The sequence below is a fragment of the Pseudonaja textilis genome, chromosome 7 (genome assembly GCF_049901715.1).
Source record: "Pseudonaja textilis isolate UNSWEBS1 chromosome 7, rPseTex1.2, whole genome shotgun sequence".
Taxonomy (NCBI): domain Eukaryota; kingdom Metazoa; phylum Chordata; class Lepidosauria; order Squamata; family Elapidae; genus Pseudonaja; species Pseudonaja textilis.
In genome coordinates this window covers 7273591-7298453 of record NC_141996.1, presented here as the reverse complement: position 1 = coordinate 7298453, position 24863 = coordinate 7273591, and the positions used below count along the sequence as shown (strand labels likewise).

The 24863-nt window shown below is 42.8% G+C and overlaps 1 protein-coding gene across 18 annotated transcripts in view; it reads left to right on the top strand.

Annotated features, from left to right (window-relative positions):
* The window catches only part of DLG2 (discs large MAGUK scaffold protein 2), a 979527-nt gene that overhangs the window by 620030 nt on the left and 334634 nt on the right, over positions 1–24863 (top strand). The gene's annotated exons all lie outside the window — the stretch shown is intronic.

Sequence of the window (24863 nt, the reverse complement as noted above, 5' to 3'; positions counted from 1 at the left end):
GTGTGTGTGTGTGTGTGTGTGTGTGTGTGTGCAGTTCAGTAAACCCTTGGATTTGTTTATTTATGACTTTAAAGGACCGTTAACTAGCCCGCTGCTCAGGAACTTAAGCATAAATCGCTCTCGTCTAACCATTGGGTCATATTTGATTTTTTTATTTTTATTTTTATTTTTTGCAATGCAGCACCGTCCTTTCTTCTTCCCCCGAATGAGCTTCATCCCGAAACGAGCCATTTTAAGCGATCGGGCACGGCAGAAGGGGTTTTGCAGGGAGCCTCTGCGTGATAAGAACAATGTTGCCGCGCTTTTAGAATCGGTCTCCAGAGCCCAGGGGGATAAGAAAAGGAAGGAGGAGTGGGGGGAAATATATATATATATATCACTATCAGCATAGAAAAGAGGTCCATGCGCTTTGCCACCTCTCCTAGTGTTCCTGCCAACTAAGGTTGCTTTTTAGGAGTGTGTGTGGGGTGTGTGTGTGTGTGTGTGTGTGAAAATCGTGGTTTTCAAAAACTCCCAAGTGTTGGCTTAGGGGTTTGATGGGAAAGGATGGAAATGTGGAGCCATGCAAGGTCGCTGTTATTGCTGTAGTCCATCCACTGCAAGGGATTTGCTGTGTTTGTTAGAAGCAAAGAAGTAGTAGGGTGGAATTCTTGATGTTCCCTGAACCTGGCTGTTTTCTTGCAGACGTCTCCTTACCCAACTAGGTAGCAGCATCAGTGCTAGAAGGGAGTAGGGTTTGTTGCCAGGGGCGGCACAGTTCAAACCAGAGCTAACCGTATTCTCTTCTGAAAGTAATTATCTTACCAACGCTGCTTTAGTTCGTTAGTCTCCTTTTGGGTTGGGTAATGGATCTGGTCTACAGTTATTTATATATATTTATATAGGGACGCAGTGTCTCGGTGTCTAAGACGCTGAGCTTGTCGATCAGAAAGGTTGGCAGTTCGGCGGTTCGAATCCCTAGCACCACGTAACAGAGTGAGCTCCCGTTGCTTGTCCCAGCTTCTGCCAACTAGCAGTTCGAAAGCACGTGAAAATGCAAGTAGAAAAATAGGGACCGCCTTTGGTGGGAAGGTAACAATGTTCCGTGTGCCTTTGGTGTTTTAGTCATGCTGGCCCCATGACCATGGAGACATCTTCAGACAGCGCTGGCTCTTCGGAGATGAGCACCGCCCCCTAGCGCATAATGGAGATGAGCACCGCCCTAGCGGTGTAATGGAGATGAGCACCGCCCCCTAGCGCCTGAAACGACTAGCGGGGATATGCAAGGGGAAACTTTACCTTTACCTTTTACAGTTATTTAGGTCTTCCCTGGCCTTTTAGAAGGCCAACTGAGCATTCTGTAAATCAGCCCCCGAAGCTGCTAACCCATATATGGAAAAGGGTTGGGATCTGAGTTTCTGCTATAGAAAGCTGCAAGCAAAATACAGACACCCCTCGAACCACAGCTGAGCCGAGAAATTTCTGTTGCTAAGTGAGACAGGTGTTTAAGAGAGTTTTGCCCCGTTTTTTTCGACTTTTCTTGCCACGGTTTGTTGAGGAAGCAGTGAACATGGTTGTTATGTGAACCTGGCTCCCCAAGTGACTTTGCCCATCAGAAAGTTGCAAAACGTAATCCCATGACCCCGGGACACTGCAAACCGTCATAAATACGAATCAGTTGCCAAGCGTCTGATTTTGATCATGCGACCAGGGGGATGATGCAACAGTCACCAGTGTGTGAAAAATGGTCCTAAGTCATGTAATTTCTAATGGTCACTAAATGAAGTATTGTAAGTTGAGGACTATATCTGTATTCAGTCCAGGGCTTCAGCTGTTTTTTACTGTCTTCTCTATTTTCATCTCTCTGTCTTCTCTTTCTTCTCCTTCTCCTTCTTCCTCTTCTTCCTCTTCCTCATCTCCTCCTCTTCCTCATCTCCTCCTCCTCCTCCTCCTCCTCCTCCTCCTCCTCCTTCTCCTTCTCTTTCTCCTTCTCTTTCTCCTTTCTCCCTCACTGTCCCTCTTTCCCTCCCTCTTTCTCTCGCCCTGCCCCTGGAGTTAGTATGCTTAGTGATCATAACCTCTCTCCAGGACTTCAGGGTAGCTTCCTAACGCCATCAGGTGCAGCATCAAACCAATACACACTAACTTTGTGTTTATTTGTGTGTTCAGAGAAGTTCTTAGCAATCTCAGTGCCCTGCTCCGTCTATGGCAAGCAAGCCCCTTTAAAAACTCTGATGGCAACCCAAGATCACCATATCCAGCATTCTTGTTCCGATCAGAACTAGAGATACCTTTGTGCTTGCTAGAAATACGAGCCACTCTGCAATAGGCATCAACTGGTCTTTACCACCCCTGGTCTTAGAAATGTGATTTAGGAATCTCAAAAGCTGATTTATATTAAGTCAGATCATTTCTGCATCACCCCTAGTATTGTCGGCCCTGGCCAGCAGCTGCTCATTGGATCTTGATGATGCCAGTCATGGAAGGTAACAGAAGGACAGAGTTGGAAGGGACCCTGGAGGTCTTCTAGTCCAACCCCCTGTTCAGGAAGGAGACCCTATGCCATTTCAGACAAATGCTTGTCCAATCTCTTCTTCCGAAGTCTAGCTGCCAGGATTGGAAATTGCCCTAATTAAATCATGAGCGTAGAGCCAAGCTTCAAAAGAATGCAGAAGATTTATTAGGGGCAACATGTCATTCTACTGGTCATCTGGGGTTCAACTTTAAATAAAGCCCCTTTCCTTGATGCGGGGTTCAATCCCTCCTTTTTTTTTTAAACTTCAAACAAGCAGACAAGCCAACATCATGCAGCAATACAATCTCTAAAGAGACTTTTGCATCGTATAAAGTCCCTTGGGCCCAGCCGATTGGGGAACCATTTCATTAAATGGCCCCAAAGTTGTATTGCAAAAAGAAACTGAGAAAAGGAAAGAAATCTTTTCTTTCTTTCCATCCATCGCCTTTGTATTTTTATCCATTTTTTAAAAAACACGTTCTCCAGAGCCATGCCCGTGGATATTCAGTCTTCTATTGGAATATAATGATTCATTGTGTAAAAAATGCTGCCCACCCTTGGCATGGAACTGAGTGTATATATATTTTCACTCTACCACGCCCACGTGCAAACATTATACGAAGCTCTTTCTAGAGAGAGTCCCCATTGCAATCTGGTTTTCATTTGCTGCCCTCTCTTTCTTTTCCTCTCTCACTCTCTCTCACGCACAAATACAAACACACACACACAAACGCGCACGCACCACCAAACCTGACCCCACTCCCAGTAAATGTTTCCACATCGGCTGAAAAGCTTTGTGACAAGGTGTGTTCAGAGGAAAGGGAGTTGTGAAAAGGAGGAGATGAAAGAGGATAAAATTATGCCAATTTGACAGGAAGCTCTTTACAGACTCCCTCTCGATGGCATCCGATTCACCTGCGTTCTGCCCGCCGACATTTCAACATGAAATACGGAACGCCATCGTTGCCACATGAACTAGGCGAGAGCTCGCGGATTTATAGTTAGCGAATCCAAGGAAAACGAGGTTCTGTTTTTACTCCCCTCAGCCCATTTTGGGGGGAAAAATGTCCTTGGCTTCTGTGTTTTTTTATGTCCTATAAAGAGATTGGAGGACAAAAAGAGTTGGCTTTTGAAATTCAGATCAGGTCTGGAACAAAACACCCAACACCGAGGTAATATATACAAAAAATATGGCCGGCAAAGGGTTTTATGTCAGTTTAAAAATTCCGGGGGAGTGGGGGGTGGGGAAGGCTTATATACCAGCATAAGATCTTGCCAGGCCATTTCGAGTCTTCTGGCTTTTTTACATCATTCTTAGTTTTTCAGTTGATTGAAAAAGCGGAAGCTTTTGCCATCTATCCTTGAAGATATTCCACACGACAGGGTGGGGTGGGGGAAATGCAAAAATAAAAATAAAAATAAAAATAAAAATAAAATCCATGATCTCAAAATAATACTAAAAGCGTCTGGACAGTTCCAGAAAAGTGCTAACTTTTAGATTAGAAGCTTTTACTATTTTGTATGACCAGATAGAAGAGAAATTTTCTTTCGCTGGATTTGAATCTCAGAACGTTGGGATCTGTTTGGTGGGACCGTTATTCGGGGTGTTGTGCCCGCTTTGAACAAGCAATGTGAGCTGCTTGCACTTTTTGTAAGGAAAAAAAAAAGAAATCTTTATAGCTGTTGGGGAAGGGATGATATGGATGTGTGATCTATCAGATGCAGATCAAGGTAGTTTTAATGTATGGCAATTAGGGTACATTCAAAGTGACAAAAAGTTATTCTATTCTATTCTATTCTATTCTATTCTATTCTATTCTATTCTATTCTATTCCATTCCATTCCATTCCATTCCATTCCATTCCATTCTATTCTTTCTGTTCTGTTCTAATTCTTACCTCCAAGGTCCCTTCCAATTCTGTTATTCTGTTCTGTTCTGTTCTGTTCTGTTCTGTTCTTCTCTGCTCTGCTCTGCTCTGCTCTGCTCTGCCCTGCCCTGCCCTGCCCTGCCCTACCCTACCCTACCCTACCCTACCCTACCCTACCCTACTCTACTCTACTCTTTCTTGTCTGGCCATTGGGCTTCATGCATCATATGAGACAAGTATTCCCAGTTTTCTGTGATAAAGGTTAGAAGATAATTCAAAAATAAGAATGAAAGATAATACAAATAATAAATAAATAAATAAGATAATGAGAAGATAGCTAAAAGACCTCTGCATTTAGGAAGTCTGAATTCAGAACTCTAAAAACACAAGATCATAGAGTTGGCAGGATCCATTTATGTAAATCATCCTCCAAATCACTGCTCAGCCAGGAATCTAACTTAAGGAATCCCAGACAAATGATCAACTTCTTAAGTGTGTGTGGCCACAAGTTGAGAAGACCAATGCTTAATTAAAAATATGTCCCATAGAAGAAAGACCAAGACTCATTCTCTCTTGTTCTCTCTCAGGGCATGAAATAAGCCAGGGGTTGCCAACCTTTTGGACCTCAGAGACCATCAAACTCATAATTTTAAATTCCGCGGACCAGAGACCCTGGGAAAATCCCCCAAAAAGTCTGCAGGAAACCATCTCCAGCTCCATTCTCGGGGGAGAGAGAGAGAGAGGGAGAGAGGGAGGGAGAGACTTTTGGCTTCGTGCAAGGGAAGCAGCAGAAGCAGCAGAAGTCTTTCTTTGTCTCCCCCACAAAGAAATGAGTTTTTATGAGACTTGTCATGCTGACACAACCCCTTGGAGCAGGAGGCCTTGCAGGGTCCCAAAGACTCAATTCTGGCACAGTTTTGGGGAGAGAAAGAAAGAGTTTTTTCTGCTTTCCTTGCATGCGGCCAAAAGCAGAAGAAGAAAGAAGCAGAAAGAAGCAGCCCGGTGGCCAGGCCAGGCACATGGGGCAAGCGGGGCAAATTCCCCCCACCTCCGCCCTTTCCCCCCTCCCCTCACTACCTCGTGTTGTTCACAGTGCAAGCGATGCAAGCCTTGTGTTCCCACGGGCCATGTGGTGGCACACAGCCTTGTGTTCCCATGCAGCCTGGATTAATTGCTTTGGGAGGGTGCTTTGAGGTGACATTTCTCTGCGGACCACCAAAATTTTCTCGCAGACCACCCGTGGTCCCCGGCCCGGTGGTTAGCGACCACTGCTTTGGAGTATAGATTGATTCCTTCTTCTTTGTAGCAGCTCCTTAGATATTGGAAGTCTCCTATCATATACAAAATCATCATATCATATTCAAAACCTTTGTCAGACCAATTCTTGAATACAGCTCATCTGCCTGGACTCCACATTGTATAACGGACATTAATACAATTGAACGAGTCCAGAGATATTTCATGAGAAGAGTACTCCACTCCTCAGCTTGCAATATGCCACCAGGTTTGAAATTTTGGACATTGACAGCTTAGAATTACACTTCTTATGGTCTGGCCTAAGCTTAGTACACAAAATTGTCTGCTTCAGTGTCCTACCTGTCAATTACTACTTCAGCTTCAACTGCAATAACACACAGGCAAACAATAAATACAAACCCAAAGTAATCCACTCCAAACTCGATTGCAGAAAATATGATTTCAGCAACAGAGTGGTCAGTGCCTGGAACTCACTACCTGACTCTGTTGTTATATCCTAAAAAACCCCAAACTTTAACCTTAAACTGTCTACTGTCCCTGTCCTACTGTTCCCATTTATACGTACTCATTTATATACATAATTGCCCCCAGATGATCTGGGTCCTCATTTTACGGACTTTGGAAGGATGGAAGGCTGAGTCAACCTTGAGCCAGTCAGGATGGAACTGCTGGCAGTGGGAGGAGTTAGCTTGCAATATTGCTTTCTAACCACCGTGCCACCAGGGCTCCTGATGATAGATAGATAGATGGATGGATGGATGGATGGATGGATGGATGGATGGATGGATGGATAGATAGATGGATAGATAGATAGATAGATAGATAGACAGACAGACAGACAGACAGACAGACAGCAATAGCAATAGCACTTAAACTTATAAACCACTTCACAGTGCTTTACATCCCTCTCTAAGCGGTTTACAGAGTCAGCCTCTCACCGCCAACAATCTGGGTCCTCATTTTACCCACCTCAGAAGGATGGAAGGCTAAGTCAACATTGAAACGGTCAGGATCAAACTGCTGGCAGTCAGCAGAGTTAGGCTGCAATATTGCATTCTAACCACTGTACCACCAAGGCTCCTTCCTTCCTTCCTTCCTCCCTCCCTTCCTTCCCCAAAGGACTTAGACTTATATACCACTTCTCAGTACTTTATAGCTCTCTCTAAGCGGTTTACAGAGTCAGCCTCTCACCGCCAACAATCTGGCTCCTCATTTTACTGACCTTGGAAGGATGGAAGGCTAAATCAACCTTCAGCCTTCCATCTTTCCAAAGTTGGTAAAATGAGAACCCAGATCATTTGAAGGCAATACGCTGACTCTTTAAGGCGCTTAGAGAGGGCTGCAATATTGCTATTATACAAAGTGGTACCAACACTTCATATGATCTTGATTCTATCTCTCTGTTAATTGACCTAGGACTACTTTGGCTTTTTGGGTGGCTGCAGCACCCTGCTGGCTCATATTTAAGTAGTGATCCACTAGGACTCCAAGATCCCTCTCACCGGTTCTAGCAGGACAGCTTGAGAATATCAGGCTGGGCTGGGAACATTGTCCAAGGGGAATAGCTGCCAAAACGATGTTGAACATTGGAGATTGATAATGAAAGGGCGACTATGGAAAAGAAGGGCACCTGAGGAAAAGGGAAGAAAGCCAAATTTATAGCTATAGTACGGAGAGACAAAATTGGCTAATATACCATCATTTTGAAGTTTTTATGATCCATTATGGCTAGTGAAACTGGTCATGAGTCAGCAGTTTGCAGTGACATAAAAGCCACAAGCCATTTTAACATACATTAAGAATCTTCATCTTATCTTGTTAAGCTAAAGTCTTGTCTTGAATCTTATCACAGCTTTCAAGCCTGGATCTCCCAGTGTTTCATTCACACACTCACTGAATTGTTGTGGTTCCCAATGCTGAGATAGGTTTTGAAGCAGTATGCTGATAAATCACGAGGCTAATCGCAAGGCAATTTCAAGGGTGGGACATTCAAGATAAGGCATGACTTTAAAAAAAAAAACAATTTGTGTAATGAAAGGCAGCTGAAGAGCAAGCATTTTACTTTGAAGGAACTTAAAGGAGGGATGTGCTGACAGGTTGAAAATACGCAGGAAGGAAGCGGGTGCTATTTTTTTCCACTCTAAAAATTATATAGTAATTCAGTGTGCGGACATTTTTATTCAAATAGGAAATGGTAAGACTTCGACGTGATCCGTTAGGTTATAAGAAGGACAGATAACTGAGAAAGAAATTACACTGCACATCAAGAATTCTAAAACATCAAGGATAAGATCGATTAAAAGATCAACCATAGCATCCTTTTGATGACTGCTTGATGAGTGTATATGGAAATGTAGCAATTGGTTGGTTACCTGCTGATTTTATTCCATGAAGATAAAATCTCAGTTCTAAAAGATAAAATTGTAGAAGAGTCCAGAAGATAGAATTCTGGAAGACTCTTGGAGATAGAATTCTAGAAGACTCTAGAAGATTGCATTTGAGATGACCCTGGAAAATAATGTTCTAGATGACCCTGGAAGATAGGATTCTAGGATTCTTGAAGTTAGAACTCTAGAAGGTCTTGAAGATGGAATTCTAGAAGACCCTGGAAGATAGCATTCTAGAAGACCCTAAAATATAGAATTCTAGATTACATTTGAAGATAGAATTCTAGATGACACTGGAAGGTAGAATTCTAGAAGACCTTGGAAGATAGAAGTCTAGATGATCATGGAAGATAGAATTCTGGAAGACTTGAAGGTAGAATTATAGAAGACGGTAGAATTATAGAAGATGTTCTTAAAGAAGATAGAATTCTAGCAAACTCTTGAAGTTAGAATTCTAGATGACCATGGAAGATAGAATTCTAGATGACTTTTGAAGATAGAGTTCTAGAAGATGGCATTCTAAAAGAAGATAGACTTCTGGAAGACTCTCAAAGATGGGATCCAAAAATTTTATTCTAGAAGGTAGCATCCAGAATAAATGACTCATGTACAGCTGCACATATGCCTAACTGACAGCATTCTGCGAATTAAACCTTTACAAGGACTCAAGACTGCTATTACAAAATGGGTTGGCTGTTTCAATACAACCCATAGCAACCCATAGCTTCGTATAGGAAAGAAACGTGTTGTCTGAGGAAACATAGCTGCTTAAAACGTTCCGTTATTTTCCCGCAGAGATCTTGTCCATCGATAGCCATTCATTTTCTCTCTGAATGATAATCTTTACCGCTCGGGGTTTTCATGTGCTTTTGCTGGTAGCATCAATTGTGCATTTAATGATGAGGAGAAGAAATTTAGCAGGAGGAGATGGTACTCTATGCAATGAATGGGAATGTAATTTTGATTATTTGGGGTCCGTTCAAATGGAAGTGTTGTAAAGCAAGTATGCTTGACTATGTATAAATCCTTAGCAGCTCTGACTCTGATACAATAACTCCAGCCTCATATAGCTCTTGAGATCTATATTCTTCCAAGCATTTTTTTTTACGAGGACAATCTTAACCAAACAGTATATTCTGAAGAGGTCTAGAGGCCAGGATAAATAACAACCAACCAGTCAAACTTGTTAAGTTAGGTTTTCTTTTTCTTCTTCCCCATAACGTTGGAACGATGTGAGGAACCCACGTAATGGCAGACACAGAAGAGAGAATAGCTTGTGTTATTACTGTGTTAAAACAGCCATCCCCTCTGCCTCATTATCTATTATTTCAAGACATAAGCTTCTCATGGACCATACGGATATACAGAGAATTTACGAGGGGATGAGAATAATTCAGAAAGCAGAAGCCCTTGGCCGATTTTGAGAAGATAACCAACAGGGGACCAGAGGCAAAAACATATGAAGAACGGTTGCAGGAACTGAATATGACTGGTTTAATAAAAAAGAAGGACTAAGGGTGATATGATAGCAGCCTCCAATATCTCAGGGGTTGCCACGAAGAAGAGAGGGTCAACCTGTTTGCCAAAGAACCTGAAGGCTGAACAAGAAGCAATGGATGGAAATTAATCAAGGAGAGAAGCAATGTAGAACTAAGGAGGAATTTCCTGACAGTAAGAACAATTAATCAACGGAATAAGTTGCCTCCAGAAATGCTCTAACACTAGAAGTTTTTAAGAAGAGATTGGACAACCATTTGTCTGGAATGGAATATAGGCTTCTCGTTGATCAAAGGGATAGACTAGAAGACCTCCAAGGTCCCTTCCAACTCTTCCGTTAACACCAATTCCATTTTCTGTTGCTCAGCCCACCAGAAAGAACCACTGAGGACTTGATGGGGGTACTTGGCCAACAATCTGCCAGCAATCCACCAATGCTGGCTTGGAAATTAAGCCTGAAATCATTTGCCTGAAGTCAAACAACACACACACCAATGGGAACATCTCCCTATTTCTGTGTGGCTTCTGATGATGTGCCACAGTCTAGTTAAGGGGTGTGTGTGTGTGTGTGTGTGTGCGTGATATGTGTGATGTGTGCGCAATGTACATATGGATCTTTTACTCACTTTTTGGTGATTGGTCCCTGCAGTTTTCTTGGCAAAATTTCAGAAGTGATTTGCTATTTGCTAGACAGAGTGACAGGCCCAAGGTCACCCGGGATTAGAACACATATATACGTATGTACATATGTACATACATACATACATACATACATACATACATACATACATACATACATACATACTTTGAATAGATCTATGATCACCAGTCTGCTTACACCTGCAAGCAAATATTTATCTGGAAGGCTGTTCCAGCAATTTCATTTCTCTCCCTTTCTCCCTCTCCCTCCCTCCCTCCCTGTGTGTGTGTGTGTGTGTGTGTGTGTGTATGTGTGTGTGTGTGTTGAGAGACAGAGAGTAATGCACAAACACATAGGCACAGGATCCATGGAGAGACAGAGAGAAATTCCATGTATATTCCCCTTCCTCTTACATATAATTAATTTGTGATATAAGTATCCATTATGTTAACTCTGTTTGGACTTTGCTTTCACGAGACATTGGTAATGCCACTGTTCATCCACTTTTATATGACGCAAAGAAAGGAAGGAGGAAGAGAAGAGCGTGTCAATAATTAAGAGGAATATATGGAATCTTCCATTCCTAGTCTTACCTGGAGAGGCCTGGAACTTAACATGAGGTGTTTTGTATGCAAAGAGGATCCTCCAAGCTGAGTTGCAAGTCTTGTGGATTTATTCCTTGGACTGCATAATGCAGTAGCAACAACAGGGGGACCATTCAGCCACTAGAAGCTTCTATTTCTTCCTTGTAATTATGGGGCACCCCCATAGGAAGGCTATGCCTATTTTCTAGAATTCAGAAAGCCACAATGAATGTGATGTTTACATGTAGAGATGCAACAGACTTTGTGCAGTCTGCAACTAAAGGTACCCAGTCAGATGGTTGGTTTCCTATCATGCAATCTGTTGAAGTAGAGCGATCTGAAATTTTGATTCAACTTGCTTCGTGGAGCAGGGGGTTCGAAATGACCTCTTCCAGCTCTAAGTTTCTCACCCAGCAGTGTTCCAATATTTGAGGAGTTGCCACAAAGAAGAAGGGATCAAGCTATTCTCCAAAGCCCCTGAAGGCAGGACAAGAAGCTGGATGGAAACTAATCAAGGAGAGAAGCAACCGAGAACTAAGGAGAAATTTCCTGACAGACAGAACAATTAATCATTGAAACAACTTGCCTTCAGAAGTTGTGGGTGCTTCATTGCTGGAGGTTTTCAAGAAGAGATTGGACAACCATTTGTTTGAAATGGTATAGGGGTGGGATTCAATTTTTTAAAAAGTTGATTCTGTGGGCGTGGCTTAGTTGGTGGGCATGGCTTGGTGGTCATGTGACTGGATGGACGTGGCTTGGTCACGTAATTGGCTGGGCGTGCCCAAATCAGTATCACTCACATCGAGGCACGCATCTCCTCGCCTGACCTCTCGAGACTGTGGGGATGCTGCAACAGTTGTAAGTATGAAAAAAGATCATAAGTCACTTTTTTCAGTGCCATTGTAACTTTGAATGGTCACTCCACACAAGCAAAGTACCAGCAAAGGAGGGGGAAAAACTCCAGAGAAGTTCCTGAGACAGGAAGTCTAGTCCTGCCAAGAATATAATAAGGGTTAACAGAGAGGCACTTTCTGTAATCAACACCAGAATGTTTCCTTCCTGCCTTCCTTACAGGATTAGACCAGTAATTACTTCTAACAACCGGTTCTCCGAACTGCTTAGAATGTTAACAACCGGTTCTAGCGAATAGGTGCGAACTGGTAGAATCCCACCCCTGGTGTCAAGTCATGTTGTCACGGCGGCATCACATGACGTATTGGGACTTTTTTCCCCCTTCGCTAAACCACATGTGGGTGTGGCCAGCATGTGACACATCTGGCCCACGGGCCGGGAGTTTGATAGCCCTGCTATAGCTGAAGTGAGTTCAATTCTTGTGGTAAGTCATCGCTCGTCAGAAACATGACATATTAAATAAGCTATGAAAGCAGGATGTTGGGTTGTTTACTAGCCTAACAATCAAGCAGTAAACAATGCCCAAATTAAGAAAGTAGCAATTTGTCAGAGTATATTCATGAACTGGAATCGAGCTTGATAACAAGGTCAGCCAATGAATAGGCATAGCAACTAAGTCAGCCAATGAGGACTATTTGGAAACTGAAACTAGAAGTAGCCTAGGCGTGGCTCTATATTAAGCTCTGCAGCTCTGCAGCTATGTTGAGCTCTGAGTCTGTCTGTTGAAAATGAAACTGCATCTCTCCTCTGCTGTATATAATGCTGGCCTGCTGAACTAAAGTGAAACTGATGTCTGTTTCTGAGCTCCTGAGTTGCTGTTCTTCTCTGAACCTGTAACGTGTCTGCTTCATGTTTGCTCCATGTTGGAGAAACCTACAACTGGTATTGTAAAATTTACTTATTGTGCTTATAAAGACATCAAATGAAGCATCAGCCATCTGTGTTTATTTTTCTGGCACTGAATTAATGCTGCAAAACTCTGAATACAATTCAATCGATAGCAGCCTAATCAAAGAACACTCCCACCAACACTGACAAGGCAGCAACCCATTTGTATGTAAACAGAGAAGAAACCACACTCCCTTGTAGACTGATGATGTTACCTAGTTGCGTAATGGACAGAGGTGGGCTGCAGGGTGTTCAGGACAGTGGTAGGATTCAATTTGTTTTACTACCGATTCTGTGGTTGTGGCTTGGTGGGCTTGGAAGGGGAAGGATAGTGTAAAATCTCCAGTCAGAGGTGGTACTCAACATTTCCGCTACTGGTTCTCCAGAACTGGTCAGAACCTGCTGAATACCACCTCTGGTTTGGGAGATCCTCTAGCTCAGATTCTGTGCAGTTTGGACCCCCAAATCCTGTCTGGGCTGGTCCACTGTGCCCCACCCCTCCCAGGAGTCCCCACATGGCTCATTTTGGATGCAGGTAAGTGCAGGGTGCGTGCGGAAGCTTGGGGACGGTGAAAAACGGGCCTCCCGGAAGTTCAAGAAGGCCGGAAATGGGCCTGTTTCTGGCTTCCAGAGAGCCTCCGGAGCCCGGGGAGGCCATTTTGCCCCCCCTGCCTCCAAGAAAGCCTCCGGAGTCTGGGGAGGACAAAAACGCCCCCTCCATCATGGTGCAGGAGGCCAACTAGGCTACGCCCACCATGGCCACGCCCACCCAGCAACCAGACAACATTTTTGAAGCCCACCCCTGGTAATGGAATGTCAGCAAGAAAAAACCAAGCTCAGATACTATCCCAAAGTGCATTAGAAGGGAGGACTTTAACAAAATATTTTTTTCTGATGATCTGGGGGAATGGTGGAATAATGGAGGACCTGTTGGCAAACTTTATACATCTGAGATGTAGCTGTTAAAGCAGTAGGACAAGACTTTAAGAATAATAAGGTGTTTTTCGTTGTACAATGGGGGAGGTTCCATTGCTGGTCATTATTTTTCCCCTTTCAGGAGTTAATCTTCCTTAGGAAGTTACATAAACCATCACTTCAGGCTCCTGCGTCCTGCGATGAATAATGAAAGCATCCTCATCATATAGATCTCGCTAAGGTCATCTTGTCAGTTTTGATTGCTAAATTTCCAGGCTGACTTCGGTGTCATCCTCTACAGCCAACAGCAGAGTCCCGAGCAGCTACTCAGCTCTCTTTCTGCGTCTTGACGGTTTCTAAATTAGGCTTTCATGGACCTCGGCATTTTTATTGAGCCGCAGTCAAAATTCATTTTCACCAAAGATTTGGCCTTTTTTTTTTTTTTTTTTTTAGAGTTTCTTGGCTTTTGAGGTCCGTTGATGAAGATCCTACCGGAGTTCTCCAGCTAGGAGGAGCCCATTGCTAGGAAGCTCTGTGTGTTTGCCTGGGGTTAAGTTCTTCTGTTATTGAAAAACAAGCCATGAGTTTTCCTAGGATTATCCTCAATAAGCCGTTCCTGATTCTTTTATCTTGTATAGTATCAGAGGAATCAGCAAAGTCCCTTCCCTGTGGGGTCCCTGGTGTTCTCTGAGCTTGGTGGTTTTCTTGCGGACGTTTCATTACCCATCTCGGTAACAGCATCAGAAATGTCGGTGTGATAATGTTACCCAGTTAGGTAATGTAATGTCTGCAAGCAAACAACTAGGTTCAGAGAGCACCAAAAACCCCACAGTTCTCCTCCTCCTCCTCCTTCTCCTTCGCCCTCCTTCTCTTCCTTTCCACTCACCTTACTATCCCAAATCTAACACTGATGATGTTCCCTAGTTGGGTAATGAAATGTTTCCAAGAAAATAACAAGATTTGGAGAGTATTAAAGACCCCACAGTCATGGTTGTCCTCCTCCTCCTCCTCCTCCTCCTCCTCCTCCTCCTCCTCCTCCTCCTCGCACTGATGATATTACTTAGTTGGGTAATGAAATGCCTGCAAGAAAGCAACCAAACTCATAAAGCACCAAAGACTACAGTCCTCCTCCTCCTCCTCCTCCTCCTCCTCCTCCTCCTCCTCCTCCTCCTCCTCCTCCTCCTCCTCTCCCTCCTAGCACTGATGATATTACTTAGTTGGGTAATGAAATGTCTGCAAGAAAGCAGCCAAACTCAGAAAGCACCAAAGACTACAGTCCCCTCCTCCTCCTCCTCCTCCTCCTCTACTCCAGACACCCCACTCCATTGTATCACTGTTGTTGTTCCCTAGTTTGGAAATGAAATGTCTGCAAGAAAATCACTAAGCTCACAGTTCAACCCTGACTACAACTATTCTCTTCTATGAATAACTTCTCCCTGTTTGCCTCTATGGCAAGATCTTGAATCCCCAAGAAATCAAATGAACGTTTTTCCTCTTGACCTGGCCAGGCACTGGTGGCGTGAAAACTCGTTGGAAGAGCAAACTTAGCAGGCCAGACGTACTCATGGGTAGCACGATGCCTTCCCTTACCAAAGCTCATGTTATGTTCTCCCCAGCAACTTAATTAAAAAAAAAAATTGCTCACAGTTTAAACAAAGCAAAATAGCAAGGAAAAAAGAACATGACATTTGGAAAACATCTTCCGCTCCAGTGGATACATTGATTGCAAGTTTGGGAATCCTTGCTGTGAATGGAATGGAGTTGGTTTAGGATCTCTTATTAGTGCATAGTCGGTTTTATTACCACTGAGCAGGGGATCCTGTGTGTTTTCTCTTAAAAAAAAAAAAAAAAAAGCAACACCCCAAGATGTTGCTTGATGTTTTCTTTTTCTGAATCCTTTAGATATTTATTTAGAAGGTTTATATGGCTGCCCAACTCACAGGGATTCCAGCCGGCTTACAAAAATAAAACCTCAAATGTAAAACTCATCCTTCTGGAGACAAGAATCAAACCAAGCACTTGATGGACTCCGTATCATTCTGGAGTTCCTGTTGGCTAAAATCGTGGTTTTGGGGTCTTTTGAAAGTGTGGGGGACAATTTTATTTCTGCAGGGATGATGGTCCACAGGAAGGGACACCCCTGCAGTTAAGACCCTACTTCTTAATATCTCACTAGATCATCCTCTTTTAAACAATCCCATAATCCCTTGCGGGGTGGAGTCTGGGCAAGCAGACTATTTTAATGGCCAGATGCCCTTCCTGTCACCAAGGTGGAGTTTTGTTCAGCAGATATATTCTCAGTATGCCCAGACAGAGAAATATCTGCCTTTACCTAGGATCGAACTCTCCGCCTCCTGATTGTGAGGTGAGAGCTTCACCTCTAGGCCACCGTACCACTTCTCTTAGTCTCATTAGATGGACCTCCTTAAAAGAGGGGACCTGTAACATCCCCTTTCTCCCCGCTCTGGTGGATTGGGTAAATGTATTGGACAGTCCTTCCGATAACCTGAACCGAAGCCATGTAGGGCTTTAAAGGTGACAACTAGAATCTTGACTTGAACCCAGAAACAAGTTGACAACCAATGCAGCTCCTTCAAGAGAGGGAAAAATGCTCAGCCATCAAACAAACTTTACATTCTCTGAATTATATTTCGGGAACATGGTGCCATCTAGGTGATAATGAACCATGCCTTCCAGCATCCCATACCATGCCGCTTGCCGGGGACTGCTGGGCATTTTAGTTTGACAGCACCTGGGGAGAGGAAAAACCTTCACCTCCCTTTTCTAAATCCTCTACCTGGCTGTGTTTGAGTATCAAGATTCCACTTTGCATTTATGCTCTCCTTCGGCTGTCTCTGCAGTACTACTTAGGAATGCATTTAATTAAGAAATTGCTCGGCGTTTTTATGGATTATGGCCCGCAACACTGCAAAAAAACAGGCATTTTCTCTCTCTCTCTCTTTGTAGAAATGTATTAAGAAAGTGCTGTGCCCAATAAGCTTGGCAGAGAATGCTTTTAGATTCAGTACATATATTTAGTTGCTGAGTTGCTGGTGCTTGTAATAAATGCACTGGAAACCACTGGGTGTTTTTGCTTTCTGCAACTTGAGAGTGAGTAATCGATAATGGGTCTAGCTAAGTTTCTGGTTTAGATTCTCTGAGGAACTTTAAGGATGTTCCAAGGAAGCCACAAGGAAGTCAAGCTATTCTCCAAAGTACCTGAAGGCAGGACAAGAAGCAATGAATGGAAACTAATCAAGGAGAGAAACAACCTAGAACTAAGGAGGAATTTACTGAGAGTTGGAACAATGAATCAGTGGGAACAACTTGCCTCCAGAAGTTGTGAATTCTCCAACACTGGAAGTTTTTTTAAAAATGATGTTGGATAACCACTTGTCTGAAGTGGTGTAGGGTTTCCTGCCTAGGCAGGGGGTTAGACTAGAAGACCTCCAAGGTCCCTTCCAACTCTGTTATTCTGTTTTCCTTTTCCATCAAACAACTTTGCACTACAGGTAGTCCTTGACTTACAACAGTTTGTTCAGGGACCATTTGAAGTTACAATAGCAGAGGTGGTATTCAGCAGGTTCTGACCACTAGCAGAAATTTTGAGTAGTTCAGAGAACCAGCAAATGCCACCTCTGACTGGCCCCCTCCCCATCTATTCTCTGCCTCCTGAGTCCCATCTGGTCTTCTTTTGTTGCCCTGCACAGGAGAATGGAACTGGAAAGCAGGTTAGTGGGGTGGGGAAGGAATGGAGATTTTGCAGTAACCTTCCCCTGCCATGACCATCAAGCCACGCCCACAGAACCGGTAGTAAAAAAATTTGTACACTGTACAACAGCACCATAAAAAAGGTGACTTATGACTGTTTTTCACACTTACAACTGTTGTAGCATCCCTGTGGTCACATGATCAAAATTCAGACGCTTGGCAACCAACCCGTATTTTATGAGCCAGTTATTTTTGGAAGCCGATCAACAAAACATTAAACAACGCAATGTGGTGTAGCCCAAAATCAGGAGGAATCTGGTGGCACCTTTAAGCCCATTCACCTTAATCTTGCTAATGTTGAGTGACACTGCCATACATTCACACAATTGTCTTTCTGCAATTCTCAGGAGGAAGGAACCGAGAATGACACAGTGAATTGCTAAGAATAGTGTCTTTATTGCTGTTCACCCACAGGCAGGAATCTTGCCAGACTAAAGCACACTATGAACTGTCAGATAATCCTGGGCCTCTTTCTGCATACAAAAGACTCAAGGCTGATTTGACTTTTTATCTCCTTTCCTCCTGCAATTCAGTGCCAAATTCCACCACTACCATACGGTGAACTGGTTAAGGTGTTGGGCTAGGACCGTGATGGCGAACATATGACACACGTGCCACAGGTGGCACACAGAGTTATTTGTGCCGGCATGCGAGCTGCAAGCAAACTTACCTCACTGGGCATGTGCGCGCCTCACAGCTGATTTTTGGCTGGTTTGAGGCCTTTTTCGGCCTCCCAAATGCTTGAGGAAGGTTTCTGCAGGCTTCTGCAGGCTTTGCAGGCCAAAAACTAGCCCCGTTTAATCACTTCCTGTTTTTTCTGAAAATACCGGAAGTGATGAGACAGGGCTAGTTTTTGGCCTGCAGAAGCCTTCCTCAAGCCTCTGGGAGGCCAAAAAAGGCCTCAAACTGGCCAAAAATCAGCTGTGAGGCACAGTGCAGGTAAGGGGGCAGTGGGGGGTAGGTGGGTGGGGAATTATATGTGCATGCATACGGGGCGCATGCATTGCCTTCTGGGTGCTGGCACGCAAGTGCGAGTGTGCAAGCGCACGCACAAATTTTGGCACAGGTGTCCAAAAAGGTTAGCCACCACTGGGCTAGGATGAGAAGACTTACGTTCAAGTCCATAAAAACTTTCTGGGTGACTTTGAGCTAATCTTTCTCTTTCAGCCCTGAAATCCGATTTCTCTTGTGGGATTAATAAGAGGAGAGAACTCCATGTAAACCAGCTTCTGTTCTTAAAGGAAGCTGGAAAAAATAAAAATAAACACCAAATAATCAGGGATGGTTTTACCCTCCATTAATTCGCCCAAACTCTGGGAAGCTGTCCAGAATTGAGGCAATCGTCTTGAAAAATGATGGAACTATGTTTTCATTGCTTCTGTGTATTCTGTCAGTTGGTGTCATGGAATAAACTTTGATTCTGCTATTGCACAGAAAGGAAGAAAAATTCCTCAGGTTTTATTTGTACTCAGACATAGCATCATGCAATTTTTCTTGCCTCCTCTCCAATGCAGTTTCCCCACTAACTATTAAACTTCATCAGATGATAATCATTGGCAAATTCCAGGCTTGGTGATTAACTGTCTACTGGAAATGTGTGCAGCAATAAGCAGGACACTGCTATCTTTCACATCATCATTTAAAGCTTGTGATTTCATTAAAAATAAATCTGAGCTCAGATTCCATGGATAAGCCAAGTCCATTTTTGGGGATGCTATTCACTCCAGTAAGCTGACATACTGTTAATAAAAAAAATATTGTTTTATGCACATGATTGCATTGCGTACAGTAGATGGTTTAGCAACTTATATTTGGCACCATTGTGTGGGTGTGGATGTGTGTAAGGATAGATGGATGGGTGGATGGACAGATAGATGGATAAATAGATGGGTGGATAGATGGATAGATGGGAGGATGGATGTAGATGGATGGATGAATGAATAGATAGATGGGTAGAGAGATAGAGAAATAAACAGATATAGAGATGATGATAGATGATAGAGACTTTCTAGAAGTACTAGAAAGTACGGGCTTGCACTCTGTTTAAATACAAGTGGCTTGCTCTGTAAGCATTGGTAGCGTGTTCTTTGTGGTTCCTTAATTAGATTGTCTAATAGACCAACAGTCAAACAATAAACAATGCCCCAATCAAGGAACTACCAATGCAGACAAAACAATCAAACAATAAACAACAACCTAATCAAAGAACCACCAAGAACACTCCATGATCAGGCAAAGCACTTGTATATAAACCGAGAGCAAACACCACTCCCTTCGAGCACTGATGAGGTTGCCTAGTTTGGTAATGAAAGGTCTGCAAGAAAAGAACCAAGCTCAGAATGCACCAGGAATCCCACAAACAGATGGACGTTTATAAATACAGAATTTAGGAAGACAATAAGATTTGAAAACCCCAAACAAGAAGCTGGGTGCATTTTTCAGCATATATGGCACGAATGTTGGTTTTCCTCTGCTTGTATCAGAATGAATCCCCTTCTACTGCTTTGTCTGTTGGTTGCTTACCCATGTTTGATCCAGATACAATAATAATGCAAGGCGTAGAGGACTTCCGGTTTGAAGGGCTTCGGTGACAGACAGAAATCCGCGATCGTGCACGGTTTCTGTCGGGGCTCGCAGTTGGAGCGCCCCGAGCCGGCTGGTTTCAGGGCTAAGGCACCCCGTAGAGATGGTGAAGAGGGGGGGAGACCGCCAGCAGGGTCGAGGATTTTTGGTTATTATACTTGAATGACTAAAATCAATCGGTTTAAAAATTTATACAATGGCACCACTTCTGGATGAATTGAAAATGGAACTTAAAAAGTACAAAGAAGATGCACAAGAAGGGAAGGGTTCTTTTGGCTTCATTTTTCAATTCTTAGAAATGGAGATTTGGAACTATGAGAAGCAACAAGAAAAGACTGCAAAGCAAGAAGGCTGGGATAAAGAAGAAGCCATCTTTAATGAACAAGTAATTTTATGTGGGGAAGAAAAAGGAAAGGGGAAAAAGAGAATGGAGAATTTAAGACTTAAAAAAACAACCAAAGAAAATAAAAATAATTCGAAAAATAAGTATAATACTGGAAAGCAACAGAAAAGGGGAATACAGAAGAGAAAAATAGAGGTAGAGGGACAAGGGGGTAAAAAGGGGAGAGAGAAGAAGAGAGGGAAGAAGGAAAGGAAAAGAAGTTACAAAGGACCGGGTCAAGTTATAGAGAAACAGGACCTATTTAGAAATAATGGGTGAAAAATCTAACTGAAAAAGGGATTCTGTAAAGGTACATAAGATTGTATTGTTATATTAGTAATAGAAATAATTTTAGAAAATTGGAAATAACGTATGATTAAAATGAGGGATAAAATAGTTAGTGTAATTTAGTGAAATGTTTGTGAATAAAATAAGTGAAATAAAATAAATGAGAAAATTGAATTAGGAAGGAATGGGGACATTTTAATTAGTTAATGTTTTATAAAATATAAGTGAAGGGGGGGAAATTAACCATGGAAAGCTTATAATTGTTCCCATAGAAGTATGATATTTAATTGAAAAGTAACGTTAAAGATGTTAAGACTTTAATGAATATTAATATTAATGATAGAATTGAATTGGAATGGAATGTTGTTTTAATTATATATATTTATAATTTTTTTCTTTTTTTAAGAATACAGTGCATATTTTAAGAATGTACCAAGCAGAATCTGGATGGAAGTTATGTGTTATATTGAATGTTACTACTTTAGGGGAAAGATATAAAGGCATCATACTCCAATCAGTAACTACAGGGGAAATTTTGTTTAATGAGAAAAGATAATAGATAATTGAAACAGGACAGACAAAAAATATAAACATAATGATTTGAATTGAGATGAGATAGTTAAAATAGAAATTGAGAAAATTAAAAGAGGGGAGAAGCTATGTAGAAAATGTAAAATAGTAATAAGATATGGAATAGAATATAAAAATGAGAATGACGCCAAATACGTTTTGAAATTCCAGCCTCGTGGACATTCCAGTATCCTGAGTTTGTATTTAAAGATTCTTATTTTGCAAATTATTTCTTGTCTGTTATCTTTTGGCAAGTCTCACTCAGTTTGGCAAGTCTTGTGCTTATCTCAGCTAATTACTTTGTAAAAGCATTACAAGATTTCTGTTCCTTTGGATTGTGTTTGATTTGTTGGAAAAGGTGTAGGTCAGAACAGGTAGACCGTTTAAGGTTGAAGCTGTGAGGGGTTGAGGCTGTAACAATGAAGTCAGGTAGGGCGTTCCAGGCATTGACCATTCTGTTGCTGAAGTCGTATTTTCTGCAACTGAGTTTGAAGAGGTTTACCTTGAGTTTGTATCTAGGGTCAGTTCTATTTAGTTGTAGCTAAAAACGAGCACAGAAAAGAAAGGGTTTTTTTTTAAAGAAAAACTGCTGAGCTACCCACAATCCTTTTTTTTTGTCTTTCTGAAAATCTGTCAGTCCAAAGTACATCAGCTACAATATATGGACATCAACACGTATTCTATTCATTACAGTCATGTCTTCCCTTCAAATTCTCTTAGACAAAAGGATTTCTCACTTCCTCTTTGACAGGATAAAAGGCTTGAGTTGGGAGTTGGATCGCCAAATTAATTTGCAGATAGAACTGTTGGCACTTAAGAAATGTATGCTGGCATATGGGAACACAAATCACTTTGAGAGATTGAGGTTTCTGCAGGGTAGGAGTTTGAAAAGAGGGAGATTGGACACGGTTTTATTTTAAGGGGGAATGTGGACTTTTTACTTCCCTAGGCACATTATGGGAGCCGGTCAGGAGTGGGCTGCTACCGGTTTGCCTCAGTTCGGGCAAACCCGTAGCTAACCGGTAGCTAATTTTATGGCCGGGTCAGTGAACTGGCAAATCCCACCCCGCTGGCTGGCCTCTCCCATCCTGCCGCTTCGCTCCCAGGAGTCCACATGACCCATTTTGGATGCCAGGTAAGAGCAGGGTCCATGTGAAGGCTCAGAGAGGGCGAAAAACAGGCCTCACAGAGACTCTGGAAGGCCGGAAATGGATCCATTTTTGCCCTCTGGGAGGCTCAAGGAAAGCCTCTGGAGCCCAGGGAGGGTGAAAAATGGGCCTACTGGACGTTGGGGAAGGCCAGAAATAGGCCCGTTTCTGGTCTCCAGAGGGCCTCCAGAGCTGGGGAGGGCAAAAATGCCCCCTCCCCCACCCTGGTGCAGGAGGCCGATGAGGCCACACCCAACATGGCCATGCCCACCCAGCAAACAGGCAGAGAACCCTTTGATAATATTTTTGAAACCCATCCTTAAGGCCCGGTAGTTAAAACGTTGGTCCCAACAAATAGCAACGTCTAGTTGAACTTGTTTGAATTTGGACTCCCTAAGGTGCTTTTTTCAAGAGGCAAATGGACGGTCTGTTTTGGGTTTTTTTTTCTTTGAAGACATTTCGCTTCTCATCCAAGAAGGTTCTTTAGTTCTGACTGGATGGAGGGAAATGGAATCCAGTCAGAGCTGAAGAAGCTTCTTGGATGAGAAGCGAAACATCTTCAAAAGAAAAACAAGAAAGTCCAGTTGCTTCTTGAAAAAAAAAGCACCTTTGGGACAAGCCTGACTGAGAATCTCCATAGAAATTTGGACTTGGAAGTTGAACAGAGTCAGGGTTCATTGGTGGGAGATTATCGGGAATTCCAGGGCTATACAGGCAGCCCTCAATTTATGACTGCAATTGAGCCCAAAACGTATGTCGCTAAGCGGGAAATTTGTTAAGTGAGTTTTGTCCCATTTTACGACTTTTCTCGCCACCGTCCTGAAGTGCATCACTGCAGTTCTTAAATTAGGAACACGGTTGTTAAGTGAATCTGGTTTCCCCGTAGACTTGGCTGGTCAGAAAGTTGCAAAAAGAGGATCAGATCACTCCAGGACACAGCAACCGTCATAAATGTGAGTCGGTTGTCAAATGTCCAACTTGCAGAAGAGGCCTTCATGTCAGAGTATATTCATGGACTGGAATAGAGCTTAGGAACAAGGTCCGCCAATGAGAGCTGAATTGAGGGCTGAAACTTAAAGAGAGAATCTGGCCCATTTTTATCTCTGTTCTGTGCTCAGCTCTAAAGTGAAAGAGAAACTAACTTGCTTGCTTGCCTGCTGAAGTTGAGTTGCTGCTCTGGACTGAACCTGTAACATGTCTGCTTCTATTTGAGTTTGCCCCACATTGGAGAAATCTACAACTGGTATTGTAAAATTTACTTTAAGTGTTTATAAAGAAGTTAAATGAAGTCTCAGCCATCTGTGTTTACTTTTCTGGTGCTGAATTTACGCTGCAGTACTTTGAGCACTTCATCCTGCAATGGATCGACAGTGATGAAGTGAGCAATACAATATAGGAGATCATATATGAGATTAAGATAAAACCACAATGAAATCACCAAACTGTGGGGCCTAGAATTGCAAGGGGATAGATGCTGTAATTCAATATCTAAGGAAGCTAACCATCTAACTCAGGGGCGGTGAACTCACATTGTCACGGCATCATCACGTGATGTATCGGGACTTTTTTCCCCTTTGCTAAACTAGACGTGGGCATGGCCAACACGTTGTCAAGTGTTTCAACTGTCCAACTCCAAACCAATAAACTCCAAGACAAACATTTCCTCCAGGTTCCATTTTATTAGAGTTGTCACATTAGCACATCTGGGAAAACCTGAATCTGAAAGTTCCGGGATTTCCCTTCCCAAAAGAGAAATCAAAGATCCATCCCCTGGACCCACCATGGTCCAATCAAGTCTTTGTCCCAACTGAAAACATTCCTTTAGACACTCCTCTCCAGGTGCAGACGCTCCGAGAAATAATGTTGTTGTGTCTAATCTTCTATCCCAATATGAAATCCCCCCTCCCAAATTCCCAGGCGCTGAATGTGGCAGCCTCAAAACTTCCAAGTAAAAATGCCTTCCAAGACTGACATACATGATGCCCACAGGCCAGGAGTTTGACAGCCCTGATCTAACCGTTTCTGGTGTGGCTGAGGTGAGATCATCCCAGGTGCCTTGAAATTTCCTAAGAAGCCATTCTTGAACGTTCTCTCTCTCTCTGTGTTATCATTTGTTCTGGGGCACCACAGGCGCATTGAGGCCTCTTGGCTATTCCTCACTTTATTCTCCAGAGCACCTGAGGGCAGGACAAGAAGCCATGGATGGAAATTAAACAAGAAGAGAAGCAACCTAGAATTAAGGAGAAATTTCCTAACAGTTAGAACAATGAATTAGTGAAACGACTTGCCTTCAAAAAATTAGACAGGTCCATAGTTGAGGATATCAGCTACCCTGGTTTGGTAGTTAGAGTTTGGTAGTTAGAGTTCAGTTGCAGGAATTTGGGTATGTCTAGTTTAATGGTAAGAAGGACTAGAGGTGATAGGATAACAGTCCGATATCTCAGGGGCTGCCACAAAGAAGAGGGAGTCAAGCTATTATCTGAAGCACCTGAAAGGCAAGACAAGAAGCAACAGATGAAAACTAATCAAGGAGAGAAGCAACCTAGAATTAAGCGGAAATTTCTTGACTGTGAGAACAATTAATCAGTGGAACAACTTGCCTCCAGAAGTTGTAAATGCTCCAACACTGGAAGTTTTTAAGAAGAGATTGGATAACCATTTGTCTGAAGTGTAGTTTCC